The sequence below is a fragment of the Sabethes cyaneus genome, chromosome 2, assembly GCF_943734655.1.
Source record: "Sabethes cyaneus chromosome 2, idSabCyanKW18_F2, whole genome shotgun sequence".
Taxonomy (NCBI): domain Eukaryota; kingdom Metazoa; phylum Arthropoda; class Insecta; order Diptera; family Culicidae; genus Sabethes; species Sabethes cyaneus.
The window spans coordinates 208,302,310-208,328,039 of record NC_071354.1 but is presented as its reverse complement, the minus strand read 5'-3'; the positions used below and the strand labels follow the sequence as shown (position 1 = coordinate 208,328,039).

The following is a 25,730-nucleotide window of genomic DNA, read 5'->3' as shown; positions in this document are numbered from 1 at the left end:
GCTATTTAAATGAGCTAATTGGAAACTGCTCAAATATTCCACTGCGTGTTGAAAAGTAAACGGCCTTTGAATGAGCTCGAATTGATAACCAGTCGTGGCTAAGTAAGCCGACAACAAGTAGGGGAAGTTGGAGCCAATTGCGGAATTGTCGAAACTTACGCAACAGTTATGTAGTTGAATTTTTCGTACAAATACTAGAGAGACGAGAGATTTCAACAAATAAAAACACTTGTCACTTCGAAAAACCCATCGTGGAAAACTTGATCACCGAAATAATGATTTAAAAAAAAACACATTTCATAACAATAATTCTTCTATTCGCAATTGGCTACTTTAATTTCAAATTTGGTTGCTCAAGAATTGCAGACTATTTAAAATCAAGACCAGCTAAGACCACTAAATCGCAGCAGTGGAATGATTACTACTACCAAAGCTACTGGCGTGTCCAGACCTGGGCAGAAGGCGGGACACTAGACTTTTGCAACACGCTAAACTTTTGTAAATCAGTTTAGCTAATTATATTGATACGACTTCGCTATAACTTGCTATAACTAACTTGTTTTTCTGATTCTGTTTTCTAAACGATCATATCAATAGTAATATTTACTATTTCTTAAACTATTCTGCTCAATTTTATTATAATTTTAAATCAATAGTTCCTTGATTTGGTATGTGGTACTTCTTTTGAGTTTATCTTAATTAACCCGAATCAACCCAGTGTTGCCATACGGCGTCACTTAACACATTTTACGCTTCTTGCCATAAAACAAAATCAAATTGATATTGCTATCATTTGGTAACACTTTATGAGTCACTCACAATTGTGGGTTTTTAGATTTTAACTGGTGATTTCCGTTTGAATATTACCTCTTGATTGATCGAATCATTAATACTACTTACGAAATACAATTTTGTCAATCAATAAGAATGCTGTACAAGCGTAAAAGGACAGCAAAATTTAAAATGACCCGCAATTCATGTGAGCCATGATTGTGTACTGACTGTAGATACCGTTTTTGGGTATTTGTGCTTACATAAGTTGATGCAATACAATCCCAAAGTTGAAAATTAACCTAAATTTAACAGATAAAGGAATCGAGTTAAAGGTTATTTAAATTTAGCATTAGATTTCTATGTCAGAGTTTCACCTCAAATTTTTCATACTTTTTACTTTTTTATATTTTCCATAAGCAACGTCATGGCTTCAAATCCAAAAAGAACAACCGGTTCAATAAAGGTTTGTACATTTTCAGTTTCGTACGGCAGCGTGTACTTCTTGATCGTAGCGTTTTGCGAAGAGCAAAGTAGGCCCGATTTCCCGCTTGAATTCGCAGCTGGATCTCCTTACTAGTGTTGTTGTTCGCGGACACCAACGATATTAAATACACGACCTCATCTATCACTTCTAGTTCGTCGCCGTCAACGGTTACCGTCCTTGCGAAGCACGCGTTTGTTTCCTTTGAACCTCTTCCTTTCATGTAGTTGGTCTTCGACACATTTATTTTTAGCCCAATCTTCCTAGATTCTGCTGCCAGTCTGGCGTAGGTTGCCTCCGCCGCACTGATCGGTCGCGTCAGTTTATCCGGAAAACCGTATTCGTGCATTATCGACCATAGCTGGTCACGATCGACTGTATCGTATGTCGCTTTGAAATCCATAAAGATGTGATACGCGGGTACGTTTTACTCCCGATATTTTTGAAAGATCTACTGGATGGTGAAAAATTGGTCCACAGTTGCGCAAGCCGCCATGAAGCCCGCCTGGCGATTCCCTACGAAACCATGTGTTATCGCTGACAACTGACGTGACAGGATCTGAGAAAGCATCTTATAGACGGCGTTTACCAGCCGATAGTTACAGCAGCTACAGTCGAGCCCATCACCCTTTTTGTAGATGGGACAAACCATTCCTTCCATCTATTCCTCCGGTAGTTTCTCCTCCTCCCAAATCTCGGAAATAACCCTGTGTAGAGCCGTTACCAGCGTTTCTCGGCCATAATCCCTCGTTCCTGCACATGACAGGTTTCGGTAGGTAGCCCTTTTGAGTTTAGTTCACCTTCTTGTAAAACTGCGCGTGTCATTAGCTCGGAATAGTTGTTCTAATTCTTCACGATCCCTGTCCTCGTTTTGGCGCTTATTATTCTTCAGGATCGTGGTCAACTGGTTTCTTGCTCGTCAGTATTTGGTCAAGTTCTCCCTGGTGGTAATACTCAGATAATTTTCCTAGCCATTTATTTTCTCCACCGCTTGTAGGCATTCTCCATTAAACCAGTCATTTCGTATACTCCGGGGCACTTCCGACGGCCGAGCGTATTTTGCCCCAGCGGTTTTAGAGGTTTGAAGCAGCTAACTCCTCCGAAGAAGGCAGTGCCTCAGTCAGTATACGCGCGTAGTTTTCGGCTGATTGCGGGTAATCTAGCTGACTGATGTTCACGAAGAGGATGGCTTTGACGTGTGGTATAAAGTTGACAGTTTTGAGCGCACATATACTGCTACTAGATGATGGTCAGAGTTAATATCCGCACCCCATGAGAACGTGATCAAGCTTGTTCATTGCACATTGGTCAGGTGGCTTTGTGGATATCTTTGCGTGGGCAAAAGATGCTTCGGATCACCAGACCACGGAAAGCTACGAAGTTGATACATCGTTTACCGTTATCGTTCGTATCGGTGTGCATGGCCTGGGCCACAGCTATAGCCAGAGCTTGGGGTCTATAGCCGGTCTATAAATTTCTTCCCTACCGTAACTTGGGTGTTTGAATCCCCGATGACGATTTTGATGTCCCGTAGCGAGCAACTGTCGTGCAATGCCTCCAACCTCACGTAGAAAGCTTCATTCTCATCGTTGGGTCTATCTTCGTAGGGCAGTGCAGGTTGATGATTTTGTAATTGAAGAAAGGGCCCTTCATCTGAATAGACACTTTCTCTCGCTGATCGTCTTTCAATCTATTACGCGATCCTGTACAATCCACTGACACACTGGCAGGTAAGAGAATCATAGTATCCAAAATTTACAACCACCACTGCTGTGTGAATACATTCTGCTACCCACACACTCGTGAACGCACACCGTTGTAGCATCTTTCTGCACAGCTTACTCACGAGGCTAGCAACTCGTGAATGGCCAACAGCCTGTGAGGCACACTGGGTTGTATGAATACAAATTTTGCATGACTTCTTTTCTTCTTCATCTTGCGCCCTTCGTTGCACACGTGATTGACTGCGAGCCCTCGCGAGCAATTGGTATCAGCTACTCGTAAAAACTCGTTGCAGTGCATGAATAAATAAGAACGAGAGTCCGAAAGAGATGCTCATGCCGAAGTGTTTGCTGGAACGAGAACGCGCGTGCGTGAAAGTTAGACCTCAAGAATGCGGGGTTCACAAAACTGATCCTGCATTCTGCCCAACACTAAAAATCCATTTCCAATTCGCTGGTAGTGTTACCGCTCTGGTGAACTTGGGTCTTTCCGCCGGGGATCTTCCAAACCTGCTCTCCTTTGCGACAGATTTCCTGCAGAGCTACGATGCCGACTTTACGGGGTTCAAGCTGTTCGTGCAGCACACGATCGCCATATGCGAAATTTAGTGACCCGCAGTTTCAAGTTACGAGTTTCCATTCGTCGTCCTTGTATCGTCGCTTAGGTCGATGGCGAATATTCCGATCCGTATTCGCTTGAATTTCCGTAGTAGTAGTTTGCTTTAGGTAGATTGGCCTACTAGAGCCACACTACTGAGTCTCGTGAAGGGGCTACCATATTAGGTGCCGAAACAACACAGTACCGCCTACGCTACCGGTATACGACCTTAGCTTCCACTGGGGTTATTCCGGCTGGTACTACGAGGTGGTAGAGACAAGAGTTGCTGGAACAATGGAACAGAAAGGAACAATGGAGTGGAGGAACAATGTGAGTATTATTGTACTCTTATGGCGGTCTTCATGACCAATTTTGGTCTTAAATTCCATCATAAGAGTGTAAATTGTTACTTGGGGGGGTAACCATATTCGACCAACTAAAAATCAGAATTCTTTCCGACAAACATGCAGTTCAAGCTACAGATTCGGCAAATTAACCTACCCCCCACCTGTCAGAGGGAGCCAAACAGAGGGGGCTACAGAAGCTAAAAGCCTTACAACTCTAGACAAATACGAGGATCATGATGATATAACTCTCAAACCCTCCGGATAACCAAATTAAACACTTTCATAATCTATTAGGTGGTTATCGTGATCGCATTGAGCAGGAGCAGATCGACCAGCAGATAAACGCCGTCGTTCAAAATTGGACTGCATTAGTCGTGCCGCCTTTTAACCAGACCGGACCGGAATCCGGACCTCAATTTTCGTTCCGATGTCGAACACTAGACTGCATCTCACAGATGGATCGGAAAATAGCTTGGAATTCCTACCGGGCTCTACATCTTCAAGGTTCGAAAGCCACCGAACCGGAACGACAAACAAAACTCGGTGACCTGGACCCGCGTCAGCAAGCTTTGCCGAGAATGGCTGATGAAACTGAGGTGCGTCGTGATGAACGATGAGGCTTACATCATGGCGGACACATCATAGTTTCCGGGGCAGTTTTAACGTGACCACATAATAGTTGGCCGTTCCAGGCTAGGTAAGTAAGCAGAAAGTGGACAAAAAGTTCTTGTTTTGGCAGGCCATCTGTGGGTGCAGCAAGATCACAATGATGGGTACCGCCAAGGGACAAATCTAGCGGAGCAAGTACCTGTTCGCTCGGATTTGGCATCCCGGCACAACCCGCTGCCGGTGCTAGACTGGTACAGAGAAAACAAAGTTGTTTTTGTATTAAACACCATCAACCCACCGAATTTGTCAGAATTTCGCTCGATGGAGAAGTTGTGGGCCTTAATGCAGGCCAGAGTTCGTAAAACCACTCATACAATTATGGGTAAATGTGTCAAAAGAAAACGGCTCCACCATTTCCCATAACTTTGTGAATGGCGTCAAGGGCAAAGTGCGAGCGTTCGGTAATAAAGAGAAGATCCAATGAAGCAATAAAGTAGAAACCAAAAAATAATGTTAGGGTCTATTTCCTGACCGTTTAAGGAAAATTCGACTTATTGAATTGAATTGAATATTTCGACGACCATTTTTGTATTTCACTTTTTTCGAATCTTTACCGAGTTTTACCAATTTTTCAAAAATTTGAAAAAAAAATTAAATTCAAGATATCAAAAATATACCCTTTTTGAAAATTTTTGAATTTTTTTTTGGAAAAAATAGAAGTAATTTGCAACCTTTTAAAAGTTATTCTGAGATGGAGCAATTTTTATGGACGGACTTCGTACAACGACTTTCATGATTTTTTTAACTCGGGATTTTCAAGTAATGTATGAATACAAATAACAATTCTTTATGTCATTTACAGCAAAATTGATCATAATTATGTTTCTAAATGCAGCCGTTTTCAAGATATTCGGAGAAAAAGTTGGATATATTTTATTTTTTTATGTTAAACAGGTCTTTTTCATATGTTACTCCAGTTGCTCCACTGTTTCTATAAAATTTCTAATAACTGCATTTAATTTCCTACAACTTATTCGAATACACCTTATTGATTCAACCTTTCGCTTTCGAGTTGTGGGTATTTTAAAAACTGGACACACTGATTAGTTATAGTAACTTTTTACCGCATAAGTAAACATAGAAATTTTGACTAAAAATAGTTGAAAGTATGTTTATATCGGTAGAATTTTACTAAAATAGTTTAAGAGATTACAGTGATATTTTTGGAACTAAAGAAAGTACGCAAAAAACTTTAGGGAGGTCACCCCCGGTGTAGTGGTTAGCACTCACGCCGAGGACCCGGGTTCAAATCCCAATCCCGTAGAAGTCACGAATGACCAAAGCTGTTAAAGTGACTATAATCTAACAAAAAAAACTTCGGGTACTTTCTTCGAAAAGCCAAATGCTTCTCATAAACGGAGCAGTAAACTGCACAGAATCGAACACTCAACCGTATCCCAAGTAATTAGACGTTCAAGAAGCATCAGACTACCAAACGGAATGATGACAGCGGTAGGAAACGCGGCATTACAGACCCGATGAATGCCAGCATGATAGTTGCGCATTCAAGCACAACCCAATATTTCGATTGAGGCTGTGGCCAAAACAGGTTAAATTTCCAGTTAATTTTGTGCGAAAAACAAGGACACGTTGTGGACTGCACGTGTACGTGTACAAAGTTCGGATAGCACCGAACTGGAGTGACAAACAGAGCACGGTGGCCAAAACTCGCGGAAGGAAGCTGTTCACAAAATGGTTCTGTATTGTGATGAATGATGAAACCTACCAGACCAATGCCGGAACAGAAATACTATGTTGCCACCTCTAAATTTTCAGTTCCTGAGAATGTACAAAAGAAGAATACGTTGCTGAAAATTCGTTGTCTCGCAAACGATCTGTGGATGACGTAAAATGAGTCAGCCGTTCATTACATTTTTACGTTCCCTGATACAGGTATATGGTAGGTGGCAGCTACCATCCTGGCATACTTTGCATCTGTGGTGCAGCGTTTCCTGCCGCTACCATCCTTCTGCTTGGTAGTCTTGGTAGATGCTTCATAAACGTCTGATTACTTGGGATTTGGTCGAATGTTTAATTTCAAGTTGTTTACCACTCTCTCGATAAGAAGCATTTGGATTTTCGAAGAAAGTGTGCAATTTTTTGTGCGCTTTCTCTTGTTCCAAAGATATCACTGTAATCTCTTAATCTATTTTGGTAAAACTCTACCGATATAAACAACATACAGTCAGTCCACAATCATGGGTCACACACTATTATGGGCTATTGTAGCTATTTGTTTTTGTGTGTGACCCATGATTGTGGGCTGACCGTACTTCAACTATTTTTAGTCAAAATTTCTGTTATGTTTACTCACGCGGTAAAAAGTTACTAACTAATCAGCGTGTCCCGTTTTTTTCGAACACAGTTTTCAAAATACCCACAATTGAAAAGCGAAAGATTGAATCAATAAAGTATATTCGGATAAGTTGTAGGAAATTAAATGTGGTTATTAGAAATTTTATAGAAACAGTGGAGGAATTGGAGTAGCATATGAAAAAGACGTGTTCAACATAAAAAATTAAAACATTTTCAACTTTTTCTCCGAATATCTCGAAAACGGCTGCATTTAGAAAAATAATTATTATGACCAATTTTGTTGTAAATAACATAGAGAATTGTTATTTGTATTACAAATTCATATATTACTTGAAAATCCCAAGTTGGAAAGAAATCATGAAAGTCGTTGTTCTGCGAAGTCCTTCCATGAAAGTTGCTCCATCTCAGAATAACTTTTAAAAGGTTGCAAATTACTTCTATTTTTTCTAAAAAATTTTTAATAATGTTCAAAAATGGCATATTTTTGATATTTTGATGTTAAATTTAATTTTCAAATTTTTGAAAAATTGGTAATATATTTTTTGTGCATATTTTTTCCATATTCGGAAATCAATTTTCTACAACTTTTACTTAGACATAATTTTTGTAAAATCGATAGTTTTCGAGATAAAATCTTTCAAACATAATACGCATGAAAATAAATACGCCCTTTTCAAAAATGAGTCTAGAATCAAAATGGCGCCAAAGCCTGTGGAAGGTGCATATTTCCTCCTATCAAACACGCTTGTAAAGTTTCATCTAAATCAAAAAGGTTCATTTCAGATTTCAGATTTTTTTGGACGATTTGGCGTGGAACTGCTCCTTATTGAATCAAGCGTCGTAGAACAAGTTTAACGTAGCACTACGTCTTACCGCAGGGTGACAATTTCAAATTTAGAACACCAGAAAATATTTTAAATGTTTTTAGAATTAGAACATATTTTTCCGAATTATTTTTGAAGTTTTCCATCATCGTAGAGAATTTTGTGAGAATGTTGGACATTTTCCAACTGATTATTTTTCTAAAATACTGAGAAAATTTTATTTTATTTTTATCTTCGTAAAAACATTTTTTCGACGCTTGGTTCAAGAGTTCTGAATTTTTGAAATGTACATACATTACGAATGAATACATTACGAATCGTGTGGAGAAATTCCGCACATGTCACCAAGATTATTTGAATCTTACAGTTAAATCTCCGGGATAACTTATAACTCGAAAAAGAAGTCATCTTTATTATGGAATACGAATCCTCGGGATTCTGAAAATAGAAAAAATGCTGGTGTAATAGTAAGAGTATGCTCGTAACCGTGCGATAATATTAAAAAATTCTCTACTATGAAGCAATTTCATCGATGGTTGCAGCTCGGGCAACGGGATAAAACATGTAAAAAATTTAATGGAATTCTGTGACCCATCGGCTCGAAAAATGGTTTTATACTATATTTCTTTTTGGTGAACATTTTCCAACAATTCACTGAGATGATGAGAAATATTTTCTAAGCCAATTGAACTCACAGAACCGCGTCTTCATTCTTCAACCATATTTACCAGAGTGATTCGTGATTGTACCTAAACCAATCGGTTCTGGACACAAACACTTTGCACTTCGCATAACCTCACAAGATTAGCCATTTGTTACCACTTTGGCATCGGTAGTATGTCTACCGTGTAAGTCTGTATATGTGCATAAGATTGTATCCACTGGCGCGCATGCAAGTTAGGTTGCATTCGGCGGACGGATTTTCATTGGCATTTTTCTACAGCCGATTGGTTGGATGGTTGGTTGGTAAGACGATCATGGCCAACAACAGCATGAGTTGTTTGCTGTTTATGTTCAACAACCGAGCTTCGGCCGTTGTTGAAAACGACGACGAATGCGGGGGCATTGCTGTTGTGTCCCGTCCCGATGCGCTTTTCGCAGCTGCAGTTTGGTGGTATGTGTTGTTCAGTTAATAGAAGACCGACGGATCAACCATTCGACCGACACGAGGTGCGATCATCGGTGGGGGGTACAACCAAAGAACATATCCCATGCATACCAAGCAGGTACCTCCCGGCGGCGGGCTAAGCCGAGAGTGCGAAAATAAACAGAAAGGAAACCTACGGCGTGAGTTGCACCGTCGTCGATGTGATTTGCAATTAGATTGTGTGTGGTGAAGTGTAAAGCTACAATGTAGGTAATAGCATTGTATTGAACGTTGATTGCCGGTTTGTCAAAAAATTGATTTTGGGACGAATTTTGTCGAAAAATATGCACTCGATTGTTTACTCAATCAATGTGCAACTTTGTACGGTCAGGAGTCACTATTTGAAACACTCAAATGCCTACTCCACTGTGATCATCCTATTTTTAGCGTGAACAATCTTATCGCTTCTCCTTCGGGTATGGCTCGTAGCAACTGCTGCATTCGCAATTGCTGGTCAATGATTTGCGAAAATTATATAAACAGCATAGCCCGTCTCTTGGCTATCGTATTAGTGCTCGAGTGAAGTGTTGAGAGCAAATCCAAAGTCCAAAGTATGTACGTTACAATACATACTACAATCACCGGTACTGGCAATAGTAGCTGAACAGACTCTGGTACGGAGTTCGACACGGTAGACATTAGGTTTTTTTCCATCTGATTGGAATTAAATTTAATTATAAATAGATTCCTTTTGTTGACCTAGTGATTACGGTTTCTATTTCTGAACCTGCCAAAACATTAGCACTTTCCTACTCCCTATGAGTAATGTCTTTATGTGTTCATCAACAATGGTTTTCGCCTGCCAAGCTGTAAATTTGAACTCAAGAGCTCTCATCACTTTTGCAGCCAATTCGTCACCATCATCATTAGTATTGCCTAATTAACGTCACTTCGCGGAAACGGTGACAGGCTGAGGAAATTTGGTCACACGACGGCTTCGTACGGATTTGACACACCGCGCAGACAGACACACGCAGACGTAGTATGATGATAAATTACCTTCATCCGTCTGCTCGGGGGGTTGTTCCGAAGCAGTTGACGACGCTTGCTAATTCAGTTGTACAATCGACGAGTTGGACTGGACTGGGGTTTCGGCTTAGCTTAACTGACCTCTTTCTGATGAACTGCTAATTTCTAATTTAAGCCAATGGGGTTCGTTGCTTTCGGAGCGTTGGTGTCTTTCGCACTGCGACGGCTCGGTTGACATTAAGGTCATGTCGGGATGATGTTTGACAACTGTTTGCTAGGTACCACGTAATTGTAAGCTTGCGTAATTGTGGATTTCGTCTATTGAATTTAAGTATTACGTACTGCCGCTCGAGCTAATCCGAATTCACATTTATAGTTGAATTTAGAGGCAGTCATATTTGCATATTAATAAAATTAAGTACGCCTGAGCGATATTTTGTTATATTGATATTTTGAAATTCACTTTAAAATAATCTTCTTTCAGTAATAACTCTGTTATTAGAAAAGCAGTGTCATATATCAACAGACCAGTAATAAATATTGGTGCAATATGCAGTGTCATATTACGAAAAAAGCAATAAAATTTTACTCGAATGTAGGCATACCAAGCTAAATAGCACAAAGCGGCTAGAGTTAAGCTATTGAACTGCACTGCTTAAAATCAGCTGGCGAAGCCGAAGTACTCCCGCACCCAATTAGCTCTAGGTAATGCACAATAATTATCCGCTCTCCGGCCCAGGACTAGTTCGAGCGCCAAAACCTTCGGAGCCCCTTGAAATGGCAATCAACCGGTACAGCGAAGAACAGCGGTGCGGCTTTACTGTACCGTGACCACACCTCATTACCGTGGACGGCCGCGGCTGTTGAATTTTTCACCAGTTTAAACAGGTTGTCACGGGGCGTTCACAGCTTTAAGGCCAACGTTTTCGTTTTCGTTCAAAAATGGCAATCGTGGAGGAACTTAACTTCGGCCGGACACATTCTGGCGCACACGATCAGCATCAGCTGTTTTATTGTGGCAGCAAAAGAAACTTTCTGATGCACACTGAGTACCCGCGACCTTGGAAGCGCTCCGGTAATGATTCGACGACCAACGACGACGAGCGACGCGAACGTGTACAAGTCGTAAACTTGGCGTCGCGTGTTTCATCATTCTGTCCTTGTGGGGTTCTTGTGGCTTATTACCCTACCGTTAACATTTACACTAAAAGGATTTGCTCGCCGGTGTGCCAATCAGCTGACGATACATTACCTAGTGGCTTGAAAAACGCGCGTGTACTCACACTGGGTGTCAATTCCACTTCCTCGTTGTATCCTCATTCGGAGCCTAACCTAAGACTCTAAAGCAATCCATCAATCAAAACATATTCCTCCGATGTGCTGGCTGCTGCTGTTCTTATTTAACGAAGCCCCGTTCAGGTTAACCGCACAGTTCATTGGCGTTAAAATGTTTAATTACTACCTGCTAATAACCGCAACCGTCTTTGTCTTTACACATTTCGTGCAACGTCAAGTGGCGTGCAAATATGAAAATTCTTAAATCCATTGCATTTATGCTAATTGTGGCTTAGATTCGAGGCAGTGTTTTTTTAACAGCCTGCCTGCCGGTGACCGGTTTTCGGTTTCCATTTGGCTCGTCTGGCTCCATTAATATGCAGCACTGAATATTAAGAATGAATAAGTAATAAAATTTTGCAGAGAAAATATTATTAAGTATTCGGCTTTGGCATGACTGGTATCATTATGTAAGTTATTTTGCATAGATTTCTACGAATTCTCTATGTAGTAAATATAGCCAATAAAATAACGTAACGTAGCATAATTGAAAACTCCACTGTAAAAGTTTTACATTCCGACCGACTTAGTATCACTGTGTGAAAACGAACCCCACCACCGCGGATGATGCGCGCGGAGGCCCTCGAAACTGCGTCCGTAGCTGGGGTTCTGTTTGTTTTCTTTTTTTTCACAGCTTTGCCAGCAGCGCAGGTAAAACGCGGGTCGTCGATCGTGCGCGAACGTAAATAAGTGATATGGTCTTGAAATACTTTTTTTGCCCTACGATTTTTACCCTCAAAGCCTCACTTACCCTGCCCCTCACCGCACCCCCTACCGCTCATCACACTTCTGGTCTACCCGTGCACCCCCCAGGTCGGGCCGAGGAGGAGGGAGCTTTCTGAACTTGAACAAACGGGCCCCGTGCGCACACAGCGGAAAAAAAGAAATGCACGTTCAAACGAAGTATTGTACTCCGGTGCTCATAAATATAGGCTTTTTATGGCCCGGCCTAACAATTTAATCTTCCCAGGCGTTTATCGGTTGTTTATGGATGTTGTACCGTACTTTGTTTCGCCATTTCCTCTATCTAAATTGCATTAAACACATCTCCCCGTGGCCGTGAGGCGGGATTCCGAGGAAGAAATATACGATTTTTGTTTTGCGCCGCGACTCGCGAAAGGTGTATCGTTTCAAATGCGACGTTTACTGGAACGATGTGCTTGGTTAGGAGCGAAACAACGGTTTCGCTGTTTTCCGCACATTCATTCCTAAACTGTTTTGAAGTTGGAGCTCGACAATAAATTGGACCGATTAGTGATCAAAGATCGGACTAAATAGAAATCTAAAAATCCACGCTATGTCCTGCCGGTGACAAAGCCTAGCGACTACATACCGTTTCGAAAGTTGATCTTTCGTTGTTATTCAGCAGACTTCACTGCCAGTTGTCAGAGTACAGGACAATGGCGCGGCTAGTGCTACGATCATACTGGTTCTAACAGATTGTCCCAGTCTAGATTCGAACATACGACAACTGACTTGTTACACTAGTGTTGGTCCTCCGATGATAAAAAACCTTAAAATGTAATAAAAAACGCTAGGTCTTCATTGCATTTTCGAAACTTAATTTCTTTAAAAAATATAACTTCGAATTTTTTTGAATCATAGTCTTCTAAATAGACGAAGGAAATGATAGAAGAAAGCAATGAAACTTTATTAAGTTTTATTATTTTATTAATAATTATTAAGTTTTATAGTATCCCTAAGGCAGAACAAGACGTGAAGGCTCGTAGTTCATTCCTTTTTACCAAATTGTTGTTCCGCGGGTGAAAGCGAGCTTACGGCGTCGCGGTTGAAAAAAACAGAAGGGTCTGTTTCTCAGGACACCAACGTAGGCTTGGCGTTGGACTGGTGTATACGAATGTATACACCTATAGGTACAGACCCTCCTCCTAATATTGATAATACGAAGATTTCGAATAAAGATATTGAAGTTGAACATTATTAGGTTGAAGTGTATGCTACAATTCGATACATCTACAACAGAGTATGAATTTTACTTAAGAATGAGAATTTATTTATCTATCTTTTATTTGATTTATCTTGAACTAGCTGAGTACCTGATCTTATGGAGGCCCCTTTGTCACCCAGTCACTTGAACATGTGTTCTTGAACGTTTCCGTCTTGTCAGTTCCCCTTTTTGTTACCTTATAAAGAATATCAATGGCCACCCCTTCTTTTCATACCCCTCTATTGTCTCCCAGCCACTAGTATTCGACCTGTCATGCAAGACACACAAAGCCCTTGGAGCTCCTCCCTCCTTATTTGGTCTACCTTCTTTTGTTAACACTCCCGTGCTTATGTTAAGGAACATGAATACCAAGCTTGATGAAAAACCACCCGGGTGCTACGGGTTATGACTATGTCTGCAAATATACACACAAACATACACTCGTTTTCATGTATTTAGAAGATTTGCATCCCCTTTCCATCCAAAAATTTATTCTTATTTGAACGTCCCTTTCTAACCCAAGTAACAATGCTAGTTTTATTACGCACTTATGACGGTTCTAGTGACAAAAATTGGTCATAAAAACCGCAATATGAGCGCATTAAAACTCATATCGTTACTTGGGTACTTTTCAGCTCTCCCGTTTTGTTCCACAGCTGCTCATACATTTCTTTTCTCTCTGGAGATCCTTAAAATGATAGAGAAGCAGCTTTCTTTTTCTTCTTCTAGCCTACCCCTTTGACAGGTGCTTTGACAGGTATTAATTCCCCTGTGACAATCCCCTCATGATAAAGTTTGATGGCGAACGGTCCAGGCGTCCTGCAGTTATGGCGAAACATACATATAGATCGAGCACTCGGCTCTCCTTGTTAGCTACCCTTAGTGAACTCTCTTTCTTTTGTCCTACAGCCACTTATCAGCATTTGTGGCTCGAGCAGCACGTTCTTCACAATTGTATGGAAGATTTGTGCCCACAGCCACTTATACAATTGCTTTACCTTCGGAAGTCCCAATAACGAAAGCGAAACAAAACCTTTTTTCCTTATTGTAGCCTTCTCCCTTCTTGATGGTGATGCCCCCCTTTTCAGACTCCACCTGTCTTGTCTCCCAGTCAATTTTACATCGCATCAAGAGAAATGCAGCAATTTTTGCTTATTTGTACTGTCTCCCTGTTAAGAACCATCCCTTTTTTGTCAACCTCTCAATGCTGATTCCTTTATTTCATGTATGCCAAGTTTGATGCAATGTTGCAAATCGAGCGAGAAGCAAACAATACTAGAATAGCAATACTACCCAATGCTTACGCCACTGACGCAAAGATACGACAAACAGCTGCCATCAGGGACGTGAAATGTACTGGTTGGTGATCAAAATCTGAAGACATTTGACATTATTTCTTGCGACCAGTCATGCAGCAGGTTTATTTAATACGGTTTATTTTTGCACGGTTTTTTTTCACGGGATGCATCCCCCGTGTTAAAAAAGAATTGGGTGTATAAGCAGAACGCTCGCTGCCAATCGCATAGCAGCTTTCACATGCTTTCGTGTGCATTCGTATGGGTTCGTGTGTTTTCGTGGAAAAAAGTGACTCGCTACCGCCAGGTTCGCTAGTATCTGTAGAAAGTATCATGTACGTGTTTGGATTTCTACTTCCACTTCTGTTCTGTGCCGTCACGCACACTTCGGAGCAGCATTGATACGTTTCAACATTCTAGCATCATGCATGACGAAAGGTGTGGTAGTTTTTGGTATTCTCGTTTGCTGCTTCATTCGTATGCCTACAGCTTTTCCCCAAATAATGCGGATTCAAAGAAGAACGTTCCCAAAATTATGTGATGTGATTTTACACAGACATTAACTAAACAATCCCAGACAACTAAAATCCCATCCACTCATCTGACATACTCAAATAACAACCTTTTCTAAAACCTAGATCATCCTATATCATTTCACACAACCCAAATCAGCACCATAAGTCTTGAGCAATACCAAGCCAAGCCGGGTGGCACCACCGAAAGGCTAACCACCTGCCAACCTAAATAAATCCATTGCAACATCGCTTACCAGAACCCACAATCGTCCACACATCATAAATAACCATAAGCAATCCAAGCGGATTGCGCAACGCGCAATCTGACCCCTTATTTTGTTCTTTCCTTTACGATACTCAGTACAGTCCACTTTAACCTATATATTGCAGAACGAAGCCGACCTACGGCAACGTGACGATGCGCGTCACGCGTAGTCAGCTTAGTTCGCTTTGTCTCTTTCCTTCTCCACACACACCGACCCAAAATCAATCCACGATAGGCACCGCCCCTAGTATTATGTAAATAAGTAAACCAATTTATGTAACAAAAATTCTGTGTAGACTTTCCATCGAATAAAACTGTTTGGAAGCAGTTCAATAAAGATGATTACGATTCTTGACGTGACAGTCAACAGATAAGCAACACAAGTGTTTCAATGTGTCACCGAACATCCCACAATTGAAAACGAACTCTACTGTATCTATTCTTACAAGATCTTTAAAGTAGTGATCAACCACAAAACCGTGCAAAAATTCAATAATTTTCGTTACATAAATTTTAGGTGAAACACGCATCAATTACACCTAGTTCTCTATCGCTTGTCCATACTATTCCAGCTAGAACTGTAAGCAAAAAGCAGCGAATGCCTGTCACTTCTATACTGTGACATTTTTTCCGACTGATCGCAGTGAAATAAAAATGTCAAGAGATAGGCTCTCTCGATACAGAAACAATACGAAGCGACGGTATTGGCTGAGATTATGACATGGCACTGCATACTGGCAAATGTACAGAAAAAATGTAACCGTTTCGATCCCTGGCTGCCATTGTTATGTGCAGACATTCTGTTTCCCACACACTCGCGAACGTATAGCCTCGTAGCGTCTTTCTGCATAGCCCACTCACGAGACAAACAAACTCATGAGCAGCCAGGGCTAACAGTACACTGAGTTACAAATTTTATATTACTTTTTCTTTTTTTCTATTACATGCGGGTGCGAGTGTGAGCCCTCGCGAGTGATCGGTATCAGCTGCTTGGGCTGCAATGACGAGCGGGAGCGACGACCGTGGCTGTAAGCTAAATACACACTCGTAAAAACTCGTCGCAGAGCATGAATAAATGAGAGCGAGAGTCCGAAAGGGATGCGCTTATACTGGCGTGTTCGTTAGAACGAGTACGCGTGTGTGAGAAAATTCGACCACACGAGTACAGGCTTCGCAACACTCATAAATTCAATACAAGAGCTCCAAAATCAATGAACTCTAATTTTTGAAAAATAAAGTTGTATGCTAATTTTTAAAATTTACTAAATCAGCGCGAATCCTTCTTCTTCTATCTTTATTCACCATCAGGGAATCAAAATATCATTGTTTATACGCAGAAATAACCGACAAAAACGACGAGCGATAAATCAGTTATTATTATGCCTATAAAACAAACATATGTAGCAACCAGAATGTATCACGACAACAAAATAATAGGACAAACACATATTGTCTCGCACCAGTAAGCAGGACAACTTTCGATAAGAATATATTTTCATACACGCTTGCTCTCACAAGCGCTTGTTGCACTTGTCCCATACAAAACGACGACCATCTGAGCCAAAGATGATAGATTTCTTCCCAGTAAGATATTATTTTTGCAGATAAGTTCAAATTTAACATCTTTGGTTCAGATGGTCGTCGTTTTGTATTGGGAAAAGCCAAACGATGAACTAAATGTAAAAAATCTCAACGGCTGGGGTGGAGCGGTGGTAAGCGGGTGGATTACAGCCAAAGGTGTTGGCAATTTAGTCTTCATCGACGGCATAATGGATCAAAATGTCTATTTAGACATTTTAAAGCAAAATTTGAAGCCAAGTACCAACAAAATGGAATTTAGTCAGAGGTCTAAGTTTTACCGAGACAATGACCCAAAGCACAAAGCACTTAAGAAACCCACACGGTTGCTTTACAACTGCTTAAAACCTATTGATACTCTACTACAATATCTCCAGACATCAATCCCATTGAAAACCTTTTGGAATATTTCTACAAAAAAGTTAAAAACCGTCAAATTTCTAACAAAAACGATCTTAGAAAGCACTTAATGGACGGATGGGACCAAATTCCCACCGAATACACGAAAAAACTGGTAGACAGCATTCCAAAACGACTAAAGGCAGTTGCAATGACCAAGGGACCATACTAAATGCTAATCTTTGAAATTAAGCCACATCTGCGAAATCAAAAAATTTAATTCGAAGCCCGTACGAATATGGATTTGAGTGGATTTTTTCATACGCTAGTTTATAGTATTTTTTTTTCAGATAAATAAAAACCATTTTTCCAAAACAAGATATCATACCTTAAAATTAACATCTGACACTATGATTTTACTTGAATAAGATGTCCCTAAAACTTCTGTTAAACTTTCAAATGTAGAAAAACGAAATCTCCAAGGTGCGGTACGAATACGGATTTGTATCACTGTAAACGACTAAAACTTTTGAAAATACTATTATTTTTTTTATTCCGGATTTTGTTTCTGCAGTCTTTTCCGCTTATTTTGATACTACTTTTATAATGATCCGACCACAGGAAGTGGCCGAAAAACGATCATACACATAAGCGTTCCAGTGCGGTGTGGAAGAAACTCGACGGAATAAAACGCCGCTCCTGAAAACTTACGATTTTCAAACTTAACGTATCTTCTTCTCAGAAACTATACGACGTATTAGAACAAACTTTCTTTTGTTTTGTTGGTAGTAGCTTGACAAAGACTTTTATAACTTTTGAGCTTTGTAAATAAAACAAAGCCAGAGAAACAAGAAAAAGAAGACAAAATTTTTTCAGTCATCTTTTATTCTTCTTTTTCGTTTTTCTCAAGCTGTATTTCGTTTACAAAGTTCAAAAGTTATAAAAGGCTTTGTCAAGCTACTACCAACAAAACTAAAAAAAAGTTTCTTCCAATACGTTGTGTAGTTTCTGAGAAAGAGGTACATAAAGTTTGAAAATCGTGGTTTTTCAGGAGCGGTTTTCCACGCCGCACTGGAACGCTTATGTGTATGATCGTGTTTCGGCCACTTCCCGTGATCGGATCGTTATAAAATTAGTATCAAAACAAGCGGAAAAGACTGTAGAATCAAAATCTGAAATAAAAAAATGAATTTTTCAAAAATTTTAGATGTTTATGGCCTTTCGAGCTATGACCTTTTGTGCTTCCGATCTTCCTGAACATGTATCTGCATACAAAGTAATACAAGGAATTGAGGAGATCCGATGATGAGGAAGCCTTTCTTTTGATGACATGAAATGGGGTAAATTCTGATGACAACACTCTTGTGTTGCTTTCGACTGATGAGAAGGAACCGAATCCTGTTGAAAGCAGTAGTTTACATCTGGGACTAATGACGTTAGTATGAATTAGCAAATTATTATTCAAAAACATGTTTTATCCAGTAACTGATGTTGATTTTCACACCCGCTTCGATGAAAATTAGCAGAAGTCTGGCATTTCGTGAAATTCCACCCCAATCCATCACTTTCTATACATTTTGAAACGGCTGGACGGCTAAATGATCTTTGTGTAAATATCGTAATACTTTCATTTTGTTGATCGAGAGCATTTTGTTACAAAGACATTTTTCTTCGCAAAAAAATTATTTCACAGTGACCGTTCCGTCCGTTGAATCCGCTCCATAACTAGTTTAATCATGGTTTTGGTCGGAAACGAGGGCAGAGGTCCATGCCTTTGGTTGATTTTATACGAATCCGTTTTTTTGTACTTTTTTAGTTTGCGGGGAGTAAATCTCTCGTTCACGTCGATGTGTTTGAGTTGTTTCAAAATCTCACAAGGTCTGATTTTTTTACACAAATTACAAGTTTATTATTAATTCGTGAACAAATGCCAAATAGTTATCACTATCAACAGAAATATTCATACGTGGGTTAAACCAACTTTATAAGAAATACTCGCTAATGAAAAACGGTAACATGCAATCCTGAGCACCCTGTACGGTAGAATAGAACTGTTTGGTAGTGTCATATTTGACAGAGCTGCATAACCTCGCACGCTCTGGAACGTTCTGTATTGCTTGCAAAATTACATCTGAAAACAATGCCGCCATAGTTCAGTCCCATTCGATGCTCTATTTATTACAATAGCAGATTTTTTCCGCTAAATTTCGTTCTCACCTACGAAGAGTCGGCTTGCCACAAACGCGCCAGGCCAGCACGCGCCGATGGTGATGGTGGCGACCGTGCGGTAATTTCTGATGAATCACCCAGCAGCTGCAAATCTGTACGTACACACGCGGTTTACGACGACGACGACGACGACTGCAAATGTGCGACGCTGAGCGTCGAACGAGGATTATGCAGATTGGAAATTCTACTTAGACGTGATCGATGCTAGATGCGATTGAAGTTGGATTATTTCGATACATTTGTTATTGCCACACGCCGTGGGCGATTACCGATGTTTAAGCGAGTACATAGATGCTTTAATCAAGGATCTCTCATATTAGCTTGTTCTGAAACTGTACGTAAACTTGTAAATTGAAATTGATATTTCATACAACACGGATTCCTGTTGTACAAACTATGCTCTTTGTTGTCTTTCTTATAGAGCTTTTTGTTCTACCAATTGGATTGCTCCTTTGCCACGATTTGCTATATTCCACCGAGCGAGTGTGCGAGCATAACCTCAGAGTTTCGATTGTCAAGCCACTCTCGCTGTTTGCACCGCAATCGATTTCCAAACACAAAAACCAATTGTCAATAAAAATCGCTCAGCTGACCAGGGTTCTGCGCAAAACTTGCGCCCTCGAATGTGTTCGCCACCCGCTCGCTCGTTCGCTAGCAAGCTATTATAGGAAACTACGCCCGTCCGCCCGTTATGTGCACCCGCGAGCCGATCCGTCTGTATTGACATTTTGCGATAATAATAGTGGAACATAACTTCGCCGCTGTAGGTTATACAATTACCGGCGGGCGCGCTAGCTGCGTCGTCGCCGTTGTTGCTGCTTTTTAGCATTATTTCATTCTAACGGCAGTCACTCTCCTTGATGTTCGGCGAATGATGAATTGATTCGTTGGAAATGAAACCTTTCATTTCTTACCCGCTCGCGGGGCGAGTGGAAATTACCAGCTGAAACGTAATTGTGCGATGCAATTCGATGCAGCCAGTAAAATTATGGTTCGAATTCATCTGGAAACTTCTTCAGCAGTTTCTAGTATGTAATTTGATAAGAACGTACGATCAACCAGTTGTTAGGTTAATCATAAAAAGCTAAAATTTTCCATCTCAACTTTCACTGCGAAAGCTTCCGTCCTATGTTTGCATTTTCCAACCGCAGCTTCTCTCTAATTTCATCCTACAACACCACTGCTGCTGCTCGAGAGAAACCAGACACCCAACTTCTCATTCGAATCGTCATTAGAATGTAACGATTCTTGTTATGCAAATTTCCTGTCGCTACTGCGATCCCCTGCTGTCAAAGCTGTTTCCCCACCTGTCGCTTTTCCTCAGCCCACACTGTGTTCGAACGACACGCCGGTCCGGCCCGGCTGCCACCGCTCTCGTTCAGCTGACTCGGAGGCTGTTTTTCTAACCGTTGTTGTTTGGTGATGCAAATCTATGTACACGCAAGTTTCCAGCGTGACGATCTGATTTCATCGACAGTCGTCACTAATACCAACCAGCAACGCAACGATTGATCGCGTACTAATACACCTTCGTCGACGCGGCTGGCTTCGCTGGATTTCCCTTCCTACTACACACTACTGGCTAAGTGCACTGCGCCGTCCGCCGCTCGACGGCTATTCTGGACTACATTCAGCACTCCCTTTCAAGCCACTTTGCCACACTATTGCCGTCGACAGCAACAGCAGCGGCATGAATTTGTTTCAAGGTCAACAAATTGATTGTATGTAAGATATTTCTATCAATTGCTCCAACTACTCACTGCCAACCCGTCACCATCGCGCGATCACCCTCGATCGCATCGAGAGCTTCGAGCAACGCGATTTGGGAGTGTTTTTTCGCCTATGTACTTCGAGTGCCCCCTCGTTCACAGTCACTTGAGCAGAGCAGAGCAGGCGGCGAAAAAAAACTAATCAATCAAACTTTGTTACAGTAAGCCTCTAGGAAGCTGTGCTAATTCTGTTGGATTAGCACAGCTTTATAGGAGAATATTTTAATTTTAAAAACCTGCTTGTGCTCGATATTTGGGAATACATTGAGTGGATTAAAAGGTGAGGTAATTAACAAAATTGGATAGTAAGTTAATTATTGTAAAAGGTTGTATCGAAGTTGATGAATTTTCGCTTGCTGCTGAAAATAACAATCTGAACTATAACAAGGCATGAACACCGCGGCCTAGGATCTATTGGGTGTTGTGTGCAATACCTATGTTTTATTTATAAGTGATGTGTCGCCACTTGAAAGTCACGTTTTCGGGCAATTAAATTTGGTAGCAATCGTGAGCATGTGTATTGTAAAAGAAACTTTTGTGTTTAATTGTGTCTTGAATTATGTTTTGTCATATGCTACTAACGATATATGAAACTAAGTCATGGAGACAATAACCGATTGCAAAAAAAAATGAAATAATTAAAGCACGTGAAGTCGTAAATTTTCGGGTTTTCCTTCTATTTGTGTTAATATTACACTTTTTTGTGTGTTTTGTTTTGTTTAGCTTTATGTTTTATCTTTATGTGTTATCGTTTGCTAATGTTTGTTTCATGTTCACTAATAGAAAGCAAAGCCGTGATGCCCAGGATGATGTCTGGTAGTTCAACATGTGCACATTGCTACATTTTTTCGAAAACAAACGCTGTTACAAACCATGAATCGATGTTTGACACCATTTTGAAATTCAAGCTGGCGGCTTGGTTAGAAATTTTGCGAAAAAGGTAAAGGAAATGGGCGCAGAAAAAACAAACAAGTGCTGTTAAAAGCCGAAAATCTAAATTTGACACCATTTTGAAAAGCAAAATGGCAGTTGATAGTTCGGAAAATCGCATAGCATGCCCTAAATAACTGTTGTTTCAATACAGACGTAGCTGTGAATATCAGAAAAAATATTTTGACGTCATTTGGAATCCATCTTGGATTCGTTGGTAAAATGAGTTACATAAAAATCGTAGCTTTTCAAAGTATTGGCATCTTAAAATGATGACAAACAATGACTTTCGATTTCTAATAGTTATTCTCGTTTTGGAATAGCCCGGCAATGAGAGGAATTTCATGCAATATGCTAACACTTGGCCGAAATTTTGAATTCCGAAACGGTGCCAATAGTCTACAATGCACGTCCTGGTAATGTTAGGTAATGTTATTTTCGCAGGACAATTGAGGAGCTCAGTTTTTTTAAGTGCAAAAATATGTTTGGAAAAATAGATCATTTTTAAGATAAAACTTTTTATAGAAATTTAGTTTCAATATAGTACAGAAGACGCATAGTGCTTCTTTATCGCACTTGTGTGGCTTCTTTGCCATTCTTGTCCATTACATTGTAGTTTTTTGTAGCTTAGCCAAGTTTTGACGTAGGACTACGTCTTACGGCAAGGTTTGGGATAGGGTGTCATTCCGAAAAATCGAAAAATGCGATCGTCACGAAAAATGATAGGTTGGCAAATATTTCATTCGAGTTGTTTTGACGTAGGATTACGTCTTTGTTTACTATACTGGGACTGGGTAGCACTTTGTGAAAACGAAAATATAAGTGTAACGTTTGAATGAAAGATTTCAAATGCTAATAACTACTAAACTACTGAACGAAACTAAACAATTTATATGTCGTTAGATAGATAAAATGACCAGCAATATTTTAGAGGGAAAGAGAGCAGTTTTAAGAGGGCGTAAGAGGGGGGCTCCTATACAAATGAAACACAAATTTCCTCAAAACTCGAGAACTAATAAGCAAATGGAACTAAGTTTGGCATGTGGGGGTTTCAGAAGGCAGGATTATTTTCCTACGGTGTACTGACACCTCTTCTTCTAAGAGGAGGGGGGGTCTCCCGTACAAATGAAATACAAATTTCCTCAAAACTCTAGAACAAATCAAGCAAATGGAACCAGATTTTGAATGTAGGGGTTTCAGAAGGCAAGAATTTTTTCTATGGTAAATTGAGACCCCTCCTCTCTTTAGGAGGGGGGGGGGCATACCAATAATATTCAAATTTCCTCATAACTCGAGAACTATTCGAGCAAAAGGATCCAAAATTGGCTTGTGGGGATTTTTGGAGGTAATATGTTTTTCTATGGTGTACTGAGACCCCTTCTTCTTCTAAGAAGGGGGACTCCAACACAAATGAAATACAAATTTCCTCATAACTCTAGAACTAATCAAGCAAATGAAGCCATATTTGGCATGCAGGAGTTTTAGAAGGCCGGAATTTTTTCTATGGTATGAGACTCATCCGTCTTTTAACAGGGGGGGATTTTTTCTATGGTGGATTAGAACCTTTGCTTTCTTTAAGAAGACCATACAAATACAAATACAAATGAATACAAATACAAATACAAATATAAATACAAATGAAATACAAATTTCTTCATAACTCGAGAACTAATCAAGCAAATGGCACCAAATTTGGCGTGTGGGTTTTTTTGGAGTCATGAATTTATTTATTTTATGATACGGCAGGAGGATAGTTCATTACCATTTCAACCTTTATGATGCACACAAGTGATTTTTAAAAGAAATTTCTATGTCTCAAAGGTTGCAGGCTTTGTACTTATGAACCCCCGTCCACGTATTTTCAAAGCCACCATTGTATTAAATGAAGAATTGAATCTGAATATTTCGCTCTTCTCTTTTAAGCATTCACTTAAACAGTGGCACTCACAGATTCTTATAAACATACTTATGCCAGAAATGCAGTTTACATTCCACTTTGATGTGATGATTTGATCTACTCCTACGTCACCCTCTCGTACAACCCTTAGGGCTGTATACCTTGTAGTTTTTTCATATGAATTTTCATATGATCTTTCGTTCGAACCGCTGTTTTTTCAAACGAAATGTCAGTTTCGAACGAAACATAAACCCGTTCGGAAGTCAGAATAGGGGTGTAAACCTAGTCCAATTTGATGTCCTGAATGTAAACAATTTTGTTGAAGTGTAAAACCGCCCCTTTCATTCAACATTCAATATCACCTTTAAATATGAAATCTAGTCCAATTTGATGTCCTGAAAGTGAGTTGGTTCGGAACTGTTGTCTTGCTCGGAAACAGGGCTGAAGGTATACCCGAGCAGGAGCGAAGAGCAAAATAATATCAAAATGTGTTATTGGAAATCGAATAACTTATATCAAAATTTGGTCTTGTTTTAGCTGCCATAGTTGGTAAAATAACAAAAAATAATGTCAAAATTTTACGCCTTTAAGACCAAAAGAATTACTACTTGTGTTATTTGAATAATAAAGCAACATGACTGTATTCAGAGTTTAGAATAACATATTTTAGTATTATTAAGCTTTTGAATAACAAATGCAGTAGTATATGAGATATTAAAAAATCATTTTATAAAATATTTATAGTCTAACATCTCTTTAATCAATAAAAAAAAATGTATAAAATACATCGAATGTCATTTTAAGGCCAAAACAAGATATGATAACAAAATCAGTTATTAAACTCATCTTACAACCACTGTTTTGAATATCTACTCAATAACAAAATGTGTTATCAATGTATCTCCATATCTACTCAATAACAAAATATACCATCATAACACAGTTTGATATGTTTTTATGTTATTTTGCTCTTCGCCCCTGCTCGGGTATTTGTGCACGAGAGGTGACGCAGCAATTCTCAAAGCGAGGAAAATCGTGTCTTGCACACAACCCCTCTGATTTTTTAATTCATAATAAGTTTAAAAAATTACGTAAAAAGCTAGTAATTTACTAAAAATTCGTAAAAATTCATTGCAGACGCTTGACGAATATCAAACATCAGTAAAAGAATCAAAAAATCAATCTATGAACTTTAAAACTGTAATCGTTAAGTTTGTTAAAACTATTTAAATTATTTAAAAATATAAAGAAAAACCAATAAAACGGGCATAACTATCGTGAATTAATGAATTATTCTTCAAAATAAGTAAAAAATGTAAATAAAAATCAATTTATTTATTAAATTTCTCCAAAAAAATAGAAGGCGCAGAGTCTCAGGACACATACTGTGCACATATTAGCAAATTCGGTCCCTTTTTATCAGTAGCACATCCTTGCCACAACACAATATATTCTCTTTTCACTAGGTACACAGCCAATGAAATGGCAAACGTGAGCAAACATATGATATAGAATCATATTACAAATTACAACCAAACACTACAGCTGTAGCGCACTTCCCCAACACAGATATCAAATTGGCCCAGGGTTGAATGGCGGTCGTAAAACAATTTGTTTGGGATGGTGGGATTTTGTCACTTTTTCTGCCGCACCTTCCGATTCCGAACACAGACATCAAATAAGTTTAAGTTTAATCGCGATCGTAAGAAATCTGGTTGAGGTGGGGAGGGTTTGTTGCTTTTCCGGGCGCACTTCCACAGACTAACAGACATCAAAATGGTCTA

The 25,730-nt window shown here is 39.7% G+C and overlaps 1 protein-coding gene across 3 annotated transcripts in view; it reads right to left on the bottom strand.

Annotated features, from left to right (window-relative positions):
* LOC128734491 (uncharacterized) overlaps nt 1-25,730 on the bottom strand; it is a 131,871-nt gene that overhangs the window by 92,608 nt on the left and 13,533 nt on the right. The window lies entirely within an intron of this gene.